Here is a 14,731-nt window from a genome sequence, read left to right on the forward strand (position 1 = left end):
CTTAATAGAGCATTTTTCTGCTTTTTCTATCCAAACTTAGTAGAACTTACATATTTCTCAATGTAAATATTTTGACCAATATTTATCTAAAAAAATTTCAAAAACTCAATAGCAATATTTTAGCAAAAATGGTATATGTGAAAGTCTCAGGTTGCATAACAAATACATTTGACAGAACTTCTAAATCATATGCAGATATCTTGAAAACTTGCAGAGTATCAACAAAAGAAATACCATTCTTATATGAAGCACATCACAGTGTCATTGTCAGTTAAAATATTCTGTGACTTTGTACTTGTGTTGAACATCTTGCCACGTTACTTTTTATATTTCTATAGTACTTGTCTAAAATAGTAAAACAAGTCCTCCAAACAATAAAGAAATTTGTATAAAAATTATTGAGAAAAGCTGTATCAATGGAAGAAAACTTACTGAATGCAGAAGAACTGCTTGTTAACAACCGTATTAATTGTTTGGTAGTTAAGAACCAAAGATGTAAGCAATTTATATACTTAGGCAATAGTTCATAATGTGTATTCTTCAATGCATTTTAAAAAGTAATATATTGGTTGTAAATATTTGACTGATGTGTAACTCATTAGGAATATTTTTCATTTAAATTATTAAGAAATAGACTACTTGTTAGTATTTTCACACACAAACCTCTAATTCGCAGGAATAAATTACTGTGATTAATGGGAGACCCCTGTAAAAAAGAGGATCAACCAAGTTTTTGGTGACAATGAAGACAGATGTGACCATTATTTGTGCTGTTGAAAAATATCCTCATTCTCCAGCCCACCTTCTGGACACAAGGTAGTTGCACTTCCTGAATTCTGTCTGGAGGATGGGGCTGGGTGGTGAGTTTCAGTCCGTGAGGTGTGGGTGGAAGAATGCACATCATTTCTGGACCAAAGTACTTAATCCACTATGATATCCTCCAGTGTGTTATTTCCTCCAGCTACTGTGAAAAGTAATATTAGCTTTGGTCCTTGAATGAGGATGGCATATACACCAGATGGGCTATAATGGACACCTAACATGAATGGAAAAAAAAAAAAATCCTGTCTTGTTTTCCCTCTTTGGGGCAAGTGGGAGGTGAGTTTTACTTGAAAAATCTAGTCTGATCTCTGTTTCTCTACAACTTCATTATGACTGAACAAGCGCAAATACTGCCATCTCTACTCTGATTTACTATAACAGACTTATAATTGATTTTTCTCTTTCATGTTCATAATCTGCAAGTCTTCTTTGCATAGAGGGAGAATAAATTTTTTTAACATGCAAATAAGATTGTGTCAGCAGTTCTAATGTGCCTATGGATAATTCGAGTAGAGTATAAGTAAAATTTACTAGTAGGTGTTCCAGGAACTGTGAGGCCAAATTTTAGAAAGTCCATTATTATGGATGTTAGAGTTCCCAAGCATAAAAGAGAATAATGAATGGAAAGAAAGGTTATAATTCAGTTAGTGGCTAAAGTCATTGAATATTTACAATGTGGCAGACACTCTTTAGTTCTCACATCACTCTAATTCTCTTACAACTTCTCTTACTTTATATATGAGGAAATTTAATGACAGAAAGATTATGGTAAACAATATGTCTTAGGTAACACAATTGTTAACCTAATAGAAGTGGGATTCAAACTTGCCACAGAGCCTAACACTTAACTGCCAAAAACCAAAAAAAAATCCTGAAAGTTCTATGGACAGAACCAATAAAAAGTAGGCAAAATGAGCTCATGAGGAGTTTATGAAAGTGCCTGTTACAATGCTGAATGCAAAGCAACTGCATGCTTTGTACTTATATTCTTATCTGGATGCTTTATAGGTACCAGATTTTCTCTGCTCGTTCATCAGTAGACAGATGAATGTTCCTGATTTCCACTTGACAAGTTAATGCATTTTGGAAGTGTAAATACTTAAATAAAATTCAAAATCAATGTCTAATAAAATTTTTCTGAGCCTGGACTCCACCACTAGACAACGTATGCATGTAAGAAATCCGCACTTATACTCACTAACTCTATAAAGACAAAAATACAAATTTTCTTCTTTTTCCTATAGTATAAAGAGCTCCCTTGGTGCGGGTGAGCATGTTATTATTCATGCTCTATCATATTCCAAATTTCATTTTATGCTACAGGTTAGCATATCAACTACTATCCTCATTTTCCATTGAAAGGTCAGTGTTGCTGTTTGTGTGGTTTTTGAGCAGAAGAAATATGCATTCTGAACAGTGTTATAAATGTATTAGTTATTCCTTAATAACTTATTATGCTACTTGGATGACTATAAGAATGTAATATATACCACTAGGTAAGTTATATTTTCTCAAGTAGAAACAAAGAATTGAAAAACTAGAAGATTATCTTATGATACCTAGTTTAACTTCCATGTTCCATAGGTGAAGAAATTGAGTCCCAAGTAAGTTAAATAATTTTCCCTGAATTTCAGAGGATACTAGTAAATAGGGATAAATCGAGGACCATAACTGAGGGCCCTTGAATCTGTGTTCCATGTAGCTTATGTAATTAATAAAATAAAAGCCTCAATGTTACACAGCAAATATGTCTATCTACAGAAATTTATTAAATAGTATTTTTAATAGTAAATGAGAAGTCAAAAAGGTTGGCTCATATAAAGATACTATATAAAGCATTTTTCTTGCTACCACAACGTAATCATTGCATTGTTAGGGTTGTGTTTTCTCTGAACTATCCATCATAAGATTTATTTTTTGACTTTTGTATATCTAATGCTTTCTCACTTAGATCTTCTAGTAATTCACATCTGAGTTCACTTTGCTCTCACCACTTTTCTAAGCAGGGTTAGGCTACAATGGTAACACTTTACCTTCTTGCAGTGTGCTATATTTCATTTTGTAATTATATGAAAAGACATTGTAAAAAAGAGGAAAGAAAAGCTCAATGTATTTTACAGAATGCATTTTGTGCCAAGTCTGAAGTACCACATACTTGTGAATACCAGAGAGTTTTCAAAGCATTTTCATTTTATTTCACATTATTTCATTTAATTCTCCCACTAATCTGTAGAGGTAGGCGAAGTAGGTTTTAATGTCTCTGTTTTATAGATGAGAAAACTTGGCATTAGAAGGATAAGTGACTTGCCCAAGTTCACACTGGTATTAAGTGGTGAAGCTGTCCATTATTCAGTGCTTCTCCCTCTACAGTTTACTGAGATAATCAGTGTTGCTTAATAGTAGCTGCCTAGAATACATCTACTATAATTATGAAATACCTACCCTCAAAGCCACAAACTGGCCCTTTTCCAATTTCTCACACTTTTATAGAGCAGAGGTCAGCAAACTAAAGCCCACAGATCAAATTGGAGTCCTTCCTACTTTTGTAAATAAAGTTTATTAAAACACAACCACAGTCATTCATTTACATATTGTCTATGGCTGTTTGCCCGCTGCAATGGCACAGGTAAGTAGTTGGGAGAAAGGTCACATGGTCCCAAAGTCTTCAGTGCTCTTTGGCCTTTGCCTTGAATGTGTGCTGACCCCTGCTAGAGAATATGAAAAGCCAAAGTATACTTCCAGACTCTTGCAGCTATTCTTTCAGAAACTACAGAAATCTCTAAGTAATCTTTCCAGGAAATGTTTTTAAAATAAGCAGACTTGACTGGCTTGGCTCTTCTTTTCTTTGTCCCTTTCCTATATTTGCTTCTTCCAACCTGTATTGTGAACAACACCTGGGATTGCAGTCGTTACTTTGTATACATGAAGAGACAAACATATGGACAAATGAGGACGGATAGAAAGAAAACAGAGTTAGGGTGCCTAATTACATTTCTGAGCAACTTCTTCAGCCCTGGACTTCGTGGATCTATAAAGGATTCTCTACATATTAAATACACTGTTAGTAGTGTTACTTGATTATAATTTTAAAAAATTATAATGGATGCATTCAAATGTCCTGTCATTTACTGAGTCATAACAATAGTGTTAGCTTCCATGTTAAGGCCACTAAATATTGAATCACTTTAGGATTCAGCATTTTACTCCTTTATCTACACCCACTCCCTTAGCGATCTTATATAACCTCATGAATATACAGTGTTTATGTGATGATTAATCTTAATTCTATCACAAGGCCAGTCATCTATTCAGCTAGCTACTTGTCAACTCTACATGGAAGTTTATCCGTATTTCAAACTTGACTTCTGCAAAACCTGATTCTCTTGAAGATTTCCCCATTCCAGTTAATAGCAATTTAATGTTTCAGTGCTTGTGCCAACAACTGTGGAGTCATCCTTGATTTCTCTCTGTCATCTACATTCCATATTTTTAGCAAATCTAGTCGTAACCCCATCAAAATATTTCCTGAGGCCCTGCAAGCTGAAGCTTAGTCCTTGTTATACAGGTGAGAAGAATATGTCAGATTGCCAGTGCCTTCCTCTTCTATAACTAAAAGTTCTTTGAGTCTAACATCTGGATAAATTGTGCCCAACATTAAACTTCATTTTTCTTCTGTCTCTATGAAATGCCTCTTATTAAAAATCAATTTGCCTTCATCACAGACAGAAGCCTAGACCACCTGAGATGCCATCTCCTCATATTGGAAACAGCTGTTTAACTGAACTGATCTAGTTTCAGGACTAGTCTGCAGTTCATTTAAGTGCTGTGCTAAAACTGTTGGTAAGGATATCAACATCTTTGACACATAAGCCTAGGAACACTAACTGGGAACCCCATGAGTAGATGCAGATAACTGCAAAGTGGTTTTATTTTTATTTCCCTTGTGCATAACCCACCTCAACCCCACAACTATGCCTCTTGTCAACAGGAAGAAGCTAGAGTGATCATCAGCCTTTTCCCATCTCTATAGCCAACACCTTAAGAGTAAGGTGCTATGGAGCCCAAAGCAGGGTTTAAAACTACCTTTGCAAATTATATCAGGGAGAAAATTATGACAGTAAAAGAGATCTGATTTAACCACCCCGCCCCATCTTGCCTTTCCCTTCAACATTCCTGAGCTTAGGCTAAGCTAACTTTGAGAGACATTTAGTTTATGACTTTTATCTTATTTTGTTATTTTTATAGAGATGAGGTCTCCCTATATTGCCCAGGCTTGTATCAAACTCCTGGATTCAAGCAATCCTCCCACCTTGGCCTCCCAAAGTACAAGGATTACAGGCACGAGCCACAGCACCCATTCAATATAAAATTTAGTTTTAAATGATAATAGGCCTCTCCCAAAACTCAACCACCTTTGTAAATCTAATGAAACATTATCAGGCTAGGGGGAAGAGCTAAGGTGTGGTCTGATCACAAGATATGCAACATCACTATAGTATATTGCCCTTTTGAGATATTTGTTCAGGTTTTTTGCCTGTCTGACACCTGGACCTGATTGCTCCTATGGCTCCACATGGAAGCAACTCAGCTTAAGAGGATAGCTGTGCCCTCCTACAATTTCATCTCTGCCTGAACCAATCAGCAGCAAGTACCCATTACCTGGCCACCCCATCCCTTCCCTCAAACTGTCTTTGAAAAACTGCTAACCTAAAAGCCTGAGATGAGATTGATTTGAGTAACAACCCCATCTTCTGTGTAGTGTGGCAGGCCTTGTGTCAATTAAACTTTTCTTTAGTGCAATGCCATGGTCTTTATTTATGCAGCGGGCAGGAAGAACTGATCAAGCAATTATCCTTCTACTCTTGTCTTATTTGGTCTATTCTCTATACCTCAGTCAGAATGACCCAGTAAAACTGAAAAGAAGACAAGGTCATTTCTCTGCTCAAAATTTTTCAATGATTTGCTGTCTTTCTTAAACAGAAGCCAAAATCTTTGACAACAACCTACAAAATGTTTTGCAGTCAGTCCCACTTCCTCCCCAACCCTACCTTGTTATTTCCATGACCTCAATTCATATTATAGCCTCTTTCATTCATTGTCCTCTGGCTACACTTTTTTGCTTGCTTGTCTTCCTGAACATGCCAAGCATTCTCCTGTCTGGAAGTCTACTCTGGTTATTCTTTGTTTGCATTGCTCTTCACCCAACTAGCTACATGGATATCTCATCTCTTGCAAATTTCTGCTCAAATTTGATTACCTCAGTGAGCTCTTCCTTGACTATTCTGTATAAAACAGCCAACAATTAACCACTTCCCTTAAGATGACAGCAAGAATGAGGAAAATAAAAATAAAAATAAATAAAAGCATAAAAGATTATCCACTTCTCTTTCCCATTAGTACTTCCTATATTCTCTAATCTTCCATTCTTTGTTTATTTCTATCATTAACGTTTTATTATGATATATAATTTATGTACTATAATATACACTACTCTTAAGTATTTGCTTTTTCTCCTTAACTCGTGTCTTCTATGACACTATATACTTTACTTTTATTTATTTAGTTATTTATTTTTTGAGGCAGGATCTCAATTCTGTCACCCAGGCTGCAGTGCAGTGGTGTCATCACAGCTCATCAATGCAGCCTCAACTTCCCAGCCTCAAGCAATCCTCCCACCTCAGCCTCCTGAATAGCTGGGACTACCAGTTTACACCACCACAGTTGGATATGTTGTTTTTTAAAAAAATTTTGTAGCAATGGCGTCCCCCTATGTTGTGCAGGCTGGTCTTTAAGTCCTGGGCTCAAGCGATCCTCCACCTCTGCGTCTAAGATTAAAGGCTAAGCTTAAAGGCATGAGCCAACACACTTGGTCACATTTATTTATTATTTACTACATGTCTTCCTGAATTTAATTTAAAAACGATAAAGGCAGAAATTTTGTTTGTTTTATTTGTAGAGAGCCCACAGATTTTTTAGTAAGTTTCTGGTGAAGTATTTAATATGCATTTTCTCATTTAATCCTCACATTAATGAGTTATTTCCGCCACAGAAAAAAGGAAAAAACTCAAATTTATTATATTTAAAATAATTGGCATTAGTCACATTGCTAGTAACTAGTGATGGAAGTGACGACCAGTGTGGAGCAGCTGCTGCAAGGATGCTGGTTGCACAGCGTGAGACATGGACAGGGTTGCATGTTCTGCAGAGCTGGTGGGAGCCAGGAGCAGGCGAGAGCCCAGACCCCTACTTAGTTGATGAGGCAGAAGCCCGTGCTCCCTGGCACAGCTGCAGCCACCCAGCTGTGGCTCTGGACTCCAGCATCACTGCACTCTTTGGGGGCCCAGGAAGCTCCTTGCCATCGCAGGCTTGAAAGTACCTGCTCCTGCTCCCTGGCCTCTCCCCACTTCTAGCACCCACTCTGGCATGGAGCAAAGTTGTGACCAAGCCTGGGCACTGTTGCAACTCTACCAAGTGTGCGGGCACTCGGGACAGCACTGACACACCAGCTCCCTGCTGCCTCAGCCTCCTCCAGACTTGGGCACCAACAAGCACAGGAGGGAGGCTGGCGGGCGGGGTGGGTGGTGAGAGCAGGTCAGCATGGGCCTGCAGCACCCCTCAACACAAACAGCCTGGGCACTGGGGACAGCATGTTGATGGTGGCAAGAGGCAGACAGGCCCTTGGGTGGAAAGGGGTGCATCCCAGGTGAAACCCCACCTTCAAGGCAGGGATGGCCTGAAGCCTGGGGGCCGGGTTGTCAGTTCCAGCTGGAGTCCACTACCCAGAGTGAGAACTTACGGTGCTTTTTTCGGGCCTGCCAATGACAGCCCATGGACAAATAAGCGCATATTTCCTCCCTTCTGAGCCCACTGAGACCCTGGACTCAGCCAGACTCGGACATATGTCGGGACTACCAGCTGTGAGAAGGAACTACCCACTTCAGGTCTCCTGGAGTGATAAGGATGACCTGTCTGCAGAAAGGAGCGATCCACTAGGGGTCTCCTCTGAGCTGTTCTGTAGCTCAATAAAGCTCCTCTCCACCTTGCTCACCCTCCAGTTGTCCGCATACCTCATTTTTTTAAGAGGCAGGACAAGAAGTCAAGACCAACTGAATGGTGGGAATGAAAGAGCTGTAACACAAACAGGGCTGAAACTCCCCCCGATCGCCATGCTGTGGACGATGAAAAGGAGAGAAGAGCTGAAGAGGCCCTTTGGGGACGCCAGACCTAGGGGCTCCCCGAGCCAGAGCCGTGACACCCTCTTTGGGGCTCTGTGGTTCCTGGCGTCTCAAAGCTTCCGGGTGCCACCGCAGTCCCCTCATCCAGACACAGGTGCCCACAGTGGAAGCTGCTTGTGGTATATCTGATCCAGCCACAGCCTTACACAGAGCCCGCACCTGTGCCGGTGCCTGGAGCTGCCCACCGCGCTGCAGCAGCCAGCATGCCTGGCTGTGCGCAGTGGGTGGACCCCACGCTCACTTTCTCACATATCCCTTGCCACTCCGTGCCTGGCTTACCCTTGGCCGGCGTGGGATCCTAGCCGGTGGTGCAAGCCAAGCACAGCCTGGCAGGCTGACGGGGCAGAACGAGCCAGTGGGCCCAAGCAAAACTCAGGCAAACGCGCCACTGGCCACAGAGGTTTCCAGCTGGAAAAGCAACACCCTAAGGAACTCAAGACAGCAGTGTTGCCAAGATTTTAATTTAGAAATTGTGAAGTCACACAATACCCTCTTAATTACCATGCTCTATATTCTCCTAGCTGCTCTGTAGAAAAAAGTTCAGACAAAACAAATAGTAACATGATTGAAATGGAGATTGGCAGGATACTAGAACAAGCAGATATCAAGCTACTTCAGAACAATATCCTATTAGTTGCCAAATCTAAGAGAAAAAGCAAATAAGCTCATAATAAAATACAGAGAACAAAAAAGCTGAGAATGTATGATTAAGATAATATCAATATGAGAAAATACTACATTTAAAACTAGTTGTCAGTAGAAGGAGGAGTAGAGAAAGGAAGAGAATAGAACTCTATTAAGTCAAGTTTCAGGAAGAATTTTCCAGTCTGAAAAAATAAGAAAAGTTATTAGGGAAGTAATAAAGGGTCACTTCTAGAAGAATAAAAACCTGTATATGTTTATCCATTAACTCAAAAAAAAATTTTTCAACCCTTTCATCTTGAAAGAGAAAGAGATGCATTTAATAATGGATTATTTAAATGCATCTCTTTCTCTTTCCAAGGCCCAAATAATGTTATGACAAAGTAACACCAACAATGTGAAAACCCATAGAATTGTGACTACAAAAATTGAGATATTTCAGCACACTTTTAGCGGATCTAAAGTGAATTTAAGAGGTTGGAACCATTTAGTAGAGCCAAAAACGATAAAACCTGAAATTCTCTAGAGTAGGATGTTAATGAATGGTGAAAGATTCTGAATAAGGAAGCAAAAATTGCCATGGAAAGCAGGGAATGAGGCAAGATTATAAAAATACAGAACCTGTTTTTTCCTCATGACTCTTATCCTTACCTCAAGTACACAGGTTCCGTTGCTGTTTGAGATCAGTGTTTTATTTGCTAAATAAATATGGAGCAGAGGATCCAGACTTGACTCCCCAGGTGTAAGAGAAGAGTGAGGCACAAAGCTGGAAAAAAAGAAATAAGAAAAATTATTTTATCTTTCAGTTTCTTCTCATCATCCCTAAGCTCTCCCACATCTTATGGAGGGATATAATCCCCTCCTTTCAGATTAGCTAGTATCCTGCCTTTAGCTATAGTCCTGCATTTATTGTCTGTGTAATTACTGAGAGAAATAAGATGGTAATTAACTTTCAAAATGGGCAGTGTAGCTGTAACAAAGTCTTTGAAAGCAATTGACATACAAAAATTCTACAAATAAAAGTAAGTATAAGCTCAAATAATACAATAGTACATTATTTATAGAATAATGCTTTTCCCATTCCATTGTATTTTAAACCTATGAACCCAAATGCCATACTGGAAAGAAATGTTAGGGAAATGTCAGCAGTAATTCAGTGGGTCCATGAAAGGGCTTCAACTTGGCAGGAAACCTCTAAAATTACATGCAGGATCATATTTGTATTTTCATAGTGATGATTTTCATGAGAGTATCTCTAAAGGAATTTCAAAAATAATTCTTTCATTAAAAAGAGTTTTTTTTTCCTTTAGGAAACTTTTTAATACATAGGCTATCCGTGAAATATGTATATGTCTTCAGTTGCTGTTGAAAGCAAGATCAGCTACTCCTCTGTCTGAAAAGTATTTTACTTCATCTTCATTCTTGAAGGGTATTTTCAAGGCATATAGAATTCAAGGTTGGGAGTTTTGCTGTTATTGTTCTTTCTGTGTTGTTCTGGGTTTTTATTTGGCATGTTGAGAATATCATTTTACTGTTTTCTGACTTTTATTGCTGCTATTGACAAGTCACCTTTCAACTTAATATTTTCTCTTGGGCCATTTTTAAAGATTTTTTTATGGTGTATTTGATGAGGTACAGTTTCATTATAATGTTTCTAGTTGTGGATTTATTTTTATTTCTTTTTTCCTGAAATTACTTAGGATCCTTGACTCTATGGATTTCTGTCATTGACCATTTCTGAAAAATTATCAGCCACAATTTTTTTTTACCCTTGGCCGGTAAAATTTATTATCTGTGCCCTATTTCTTTTTTTCTCCTCTTAGGACTTCAGTTGAAATAATGTTACATTTTCTCACTCTGTCCTGTATATACTTTATTCTCTTCCTGTATTTTCCTTTTATTTCTTTGTCTCCCATGCTTGTGGTGTTTTTTACAGTGTAAACTTAGCTTAGCTAGAAATATGTTTTCCATATGTGCTTCCCTATATGCTTCCAGGTTATAGTGGGCCAAAATAGAAGTTTGTACATGACTTGGAAAGTGGAGAGGAAGAAACAGCCATAACCTCTGTTGGTTGTTTTGGTGTTAGGCTGTAAGAACCAGAAGCATCAATGCTCAGAGAAGCAAATTCAAAATTAACCATACTCTTCCCAACTCTGCATTTGTAATATTCACCTGCTAGCCCTATTGACCAAGAGTGACCTCAGGCCTACTCCATCTCAGATGCAAAGGCAATACCCTGACACAGATGTCTCCACTAGTTCTCCTTAATGGTCCCATTCTGCAAGTCAGCCATGCCTGGTTTCTGAGATCTCTGGCAAGTTCTAATTTGTCCACCCATACTGGTTCTTCAGAGAGGAGGAGAGCAAATTTTTCTCATCCTCTAACTCACCCATTCTGACCCTTACTTACCCAGTGTCTTGTGTAGTTGTCTAAAGTTTTAGTGCTATAATAAATGTCCTATTCTGTATTACTTACAGTGGTAGTGCTCACATGGTTGAACTTTGTCTGTACTGCGTACTGTTTTACTGCACTCTTTTTAAGAACACTAACTTCACATCCTTGTATATAATTAGCTATGAGGTCTATGCAATGAATTTTTAATTTATTAAATTTTGGAGATCTTTATGTTCTTTATATCCTTTTTTACATCTGTAGCATCACATTTTATTTCCCTGTTTCTGTTGATATCCTTAACTTTTGTTTTTGACTTCTTTAAGTTAAAAAGCTTAAGAGTTTCTTCTGCCTTGACCTCCTGGGCTCTAGTGGTCTTTCTGGCCTGAAATTAGTCATCTCACAGAGTAATCCACAAAAAGATTTAGAAGCAACTGAGCTCAAACCAAAGCTTGGACCAGTTCCTAAGTAATAAATAAGTTCTCCTTGTTTAACATCACACTAGATTGTAAAGTCCTTATAAAAAATAGATTTGCTTATTTTATCCACAACTGGAATATATAGGGCCTCGAGGAGTTCTGAGTATCTGAGAGGTACTCAATACATATTTGTTGAATAAAAGCATGGCCAAAAAAGGATAAATTATTTTGTGCTCTCCCTGATGATTTCAATAGGATGTACTTCTGGGTCTATTTATTTTGTTGTTTGTGTTTCGGTGGGTACATGCTTTTGGTGTGTTTTTACTTTATGTACCTGGCTATCTTTGATCGAGCTAAGCATTACACATAATTAATTGTATAATTAAGCATAATTAAGCACTGCATAATTATTTTTAGGAATAATTAGAGGACTGAGATGAAGGAAAGCCTTCATCCAGAGAGGATTTCTGTTTGTTTCAGTCAATGGGGGCATTACTTGTCCTCAGTCACATTCAATAATTTGAATATGTTAGATTACTGAAGCCTCCAGACTTTTAAAATTGGGCTACAATTCTTCAAGAAAGCCAATCATTTTATTTTTTTAATTCACCTTTGTCCCAAAGGTGTATTTATTAGGTAGCAACTTATTGTGGGACACTTACCTGTTAGATTCTTCATTTTGTTCTATATTTTTTAACTATAGATATGTCAGTACAAATATTCACATTTATGTAACTAACAAATACTACTATTAGTTCTAGTTTTCCCTTTGATTTCAGTCTAATAATTATTTCTTTTCTTACAAGACCTGCAGTGATTTTAAGAAGATATTTTAAAATATATCTTATGCAGATTTTTAGAAGTTTTTAATAGAATTGTTTGTACAAACAATCCTCCCATTATGGGAAACACCTAGCCTCCAGAAAATAACTTTAAGAATAATTTAGAGAGCTTTGATTAAAAATGTAGATAGGAGGCAGGACTAGCTTGCAGTTCCTGCTTGGACAGACAGAGCAGTGTGTGAAGACTTACATCATAAAATTTTGCTCCAAGAACTACCACAGGAAAATACCAGGAAAGCTGAGAGAATTATCTGACCCTTTGAAGGAACTGGATTGCTACTGCAGGCTCCCTGAGATGCCAAAACATTGTGAGTGTACTTGCTTTCTCAGCAGGGACGCTGGTGGTCTGAGGCAAGTTCTCAGCCCTGGTCACCAGCTGCCTAAAAATAGACTCAGTGTTGTTGGGGGGACACAGTGGGAGTAAGACTGGCCTTTAGGACTGTGGGCTGTGTGGGAGCAGGGTGAGTCCTGTGACTGCTGACTTTCCCCCACTTCTTTGGTGACCTGTACGACTCAGCAGAGGCAACCTAATACACCTGGGAATAAAACTCCATTGGCCTGGGAACCACATTCCCATTCCACACAGCAGCTGCAGCAAGCCCCACCCAAGGAGAGCCTGAACTAAGACATGCCTATCCCTGCTACCACCCGGTGGTCTTTCTCTAACCAGTGTAGTTGCGAAAGAAAAAGGACATAATCTCTTGGGAGCTCTATGGCCTTGTCCACTGGCTGAGAAACCTGAATACTTAACCAGACATTCCTAGGGCAAGTTTGCATCCTCCCTATAGTATCACAGCTGATGCACTCTTGAAAGCGCCACCTACTGCCTGGAGGGCAACCAACACAAAACGAGCGCACTGAACAAAAACACAACCAAAGACCCTCACAGAGTCCACCTCACTCCCCTATTATCTCCACCAGAGCAGGTTACTGGTATCCACAGCTGAAAGACCTGAAGATGAATCACATCAGAGGACTCCCCAGTACCGGCCCAGAGCTCAGTACCTCTGCTTGGTGGCTAGATCCAAAAAAGCAAAAACAATCACTGAAGTTCACCTCTCAAGAAGCCCTATCCCTAGGGGGAGGGGGTACAAGAATGCCACATCAAGGGAGCACGCGGTGGGACAACAAAATCTGAACAGCAGCTCTTGAGTCCCAGATCTTCCCTCTGACATAGTCTACCCAATGAGAAGAAAACATAAAAACAATTCTGGTAACATGACAAAACAAGGTTTTTTAACACCCTTAAAAGATCACACCAGCTCACTAGCAATGGATCCAAACCAAGATGAAATCTCTGAATTGCCAGAAAAAAAATTCAGAAGGTTGATTATTAAGCTAATCAATGAGGCATCAGAGTAAAGTGAAATCCAACTTGAAATCAAAAACATGATACAGGTTATTAAAGAAAAAACCTTCAGTGAAATAGATAGCATAAATAAAAACAATCCCAACTTATAGAAAGAAGGATACACTTAGAGAAATCCAAAGTGTACTGGAAAGTCTCAGCAATAGAATAGAACAAGCAAAAGAAAGAACTTCAGAGCTTGAAGACAAGGCTTTCAAATTAACCCAATCCATCAAAGACAAAAAAGTAATAAATAAATGAACAAAGCCTATAAAAGTTTGGGACAATGTTAAGCATTCAAACCTAAGAATAACTGGTGTTTCTGTGGAAGAAGAGAAATCAAAAAGTTTGGAAAACATACTTGAGGGAACAATCAAAGACAACATCCCCAGCCTTGCTAGAGATCTAGACATCCAAATACAAAACACTCAAAGAACACCTGGGAAATTCATCGCAAAAAGATCATTGCCTAGGCACATAGTCATCAGGTTATCTGAAGTCAAGACAAAGGAAAGAATCTTAACAGCAGTGAGGCAAAAGCATCACGTAACCTATAAACAAAAACCTATCAGATTAACAGCAGATTTCTCAGCAGAAACCCTGCAAGCCAGAAGGGATTGGGGGTCCTATTTTTAGCCTCCTTAAACAAAACAATTATCAGCCGAGAATTTTGTATCCACTGAAATAAGCTTTATAAATGAAGGAAAGATACAGTCTTTTCCAGACAAACAAAAGCTGTGAGAATTCACCACTACCAAGCCAGCACTACGAGAACCGCTAAAAGGAGCTATAAGACTTCAAAATAAACCAAAATAGAACCTCCTTAAAGCATAAATCTCACAGGACTTATACAACAATAACATAATGAAACAAACAAGGTATTCAGGCAACAAATAGCATGATGAATAGGATAATAATACCTCACATCTCAGTACTAATGTTGAAAATGAACTAATATAGGGACTTTAGCACTCCACTGACAGCACTAGACAGGTCATTAAGACACAAAGTCAACAAAGAAACAATGGACTT

At 38.6% G+C, this 14,731-nt stretch overlaps 1 protein-coding gene across 2 annotated transcripts in view; it reads right to left on the minus strand.

Moving 5' to 3' along the window:
• The window catches only part of LOC117978267 (protein eyes shut homolog), a 377,736-nt gene that overhangs the window by 310,316 nt on the left and 52,689 nt on the right, over positions 1 to 14,731 (minus strand). For both annotated transcript variants that reach the window (XM_063605329.1, XM_063605328.1), the window contains exon 2: positions 9,351 to 9,465. The gene's annotated coding sequence lies outside the window, so the exon portion shown is untranslated. The remainder of the gene's footprint in view (positions 1 to 9,350; positions 9,466 to 14,731) is intronic.

This window comes from Pan paniscus, chromosome 5, assembly GCF_029289425.2.
Source record: "Pan paniscus chromosome 5, NHGRI_mPanPan1-v2.0_pri, whole genome shotgun sequence".
Classification (NCBI taxonomy): Eukaryota; Metazoa; Chordata; class Mammalia; order Primates; family Hominidae; genus Pan; species Pan paniscus.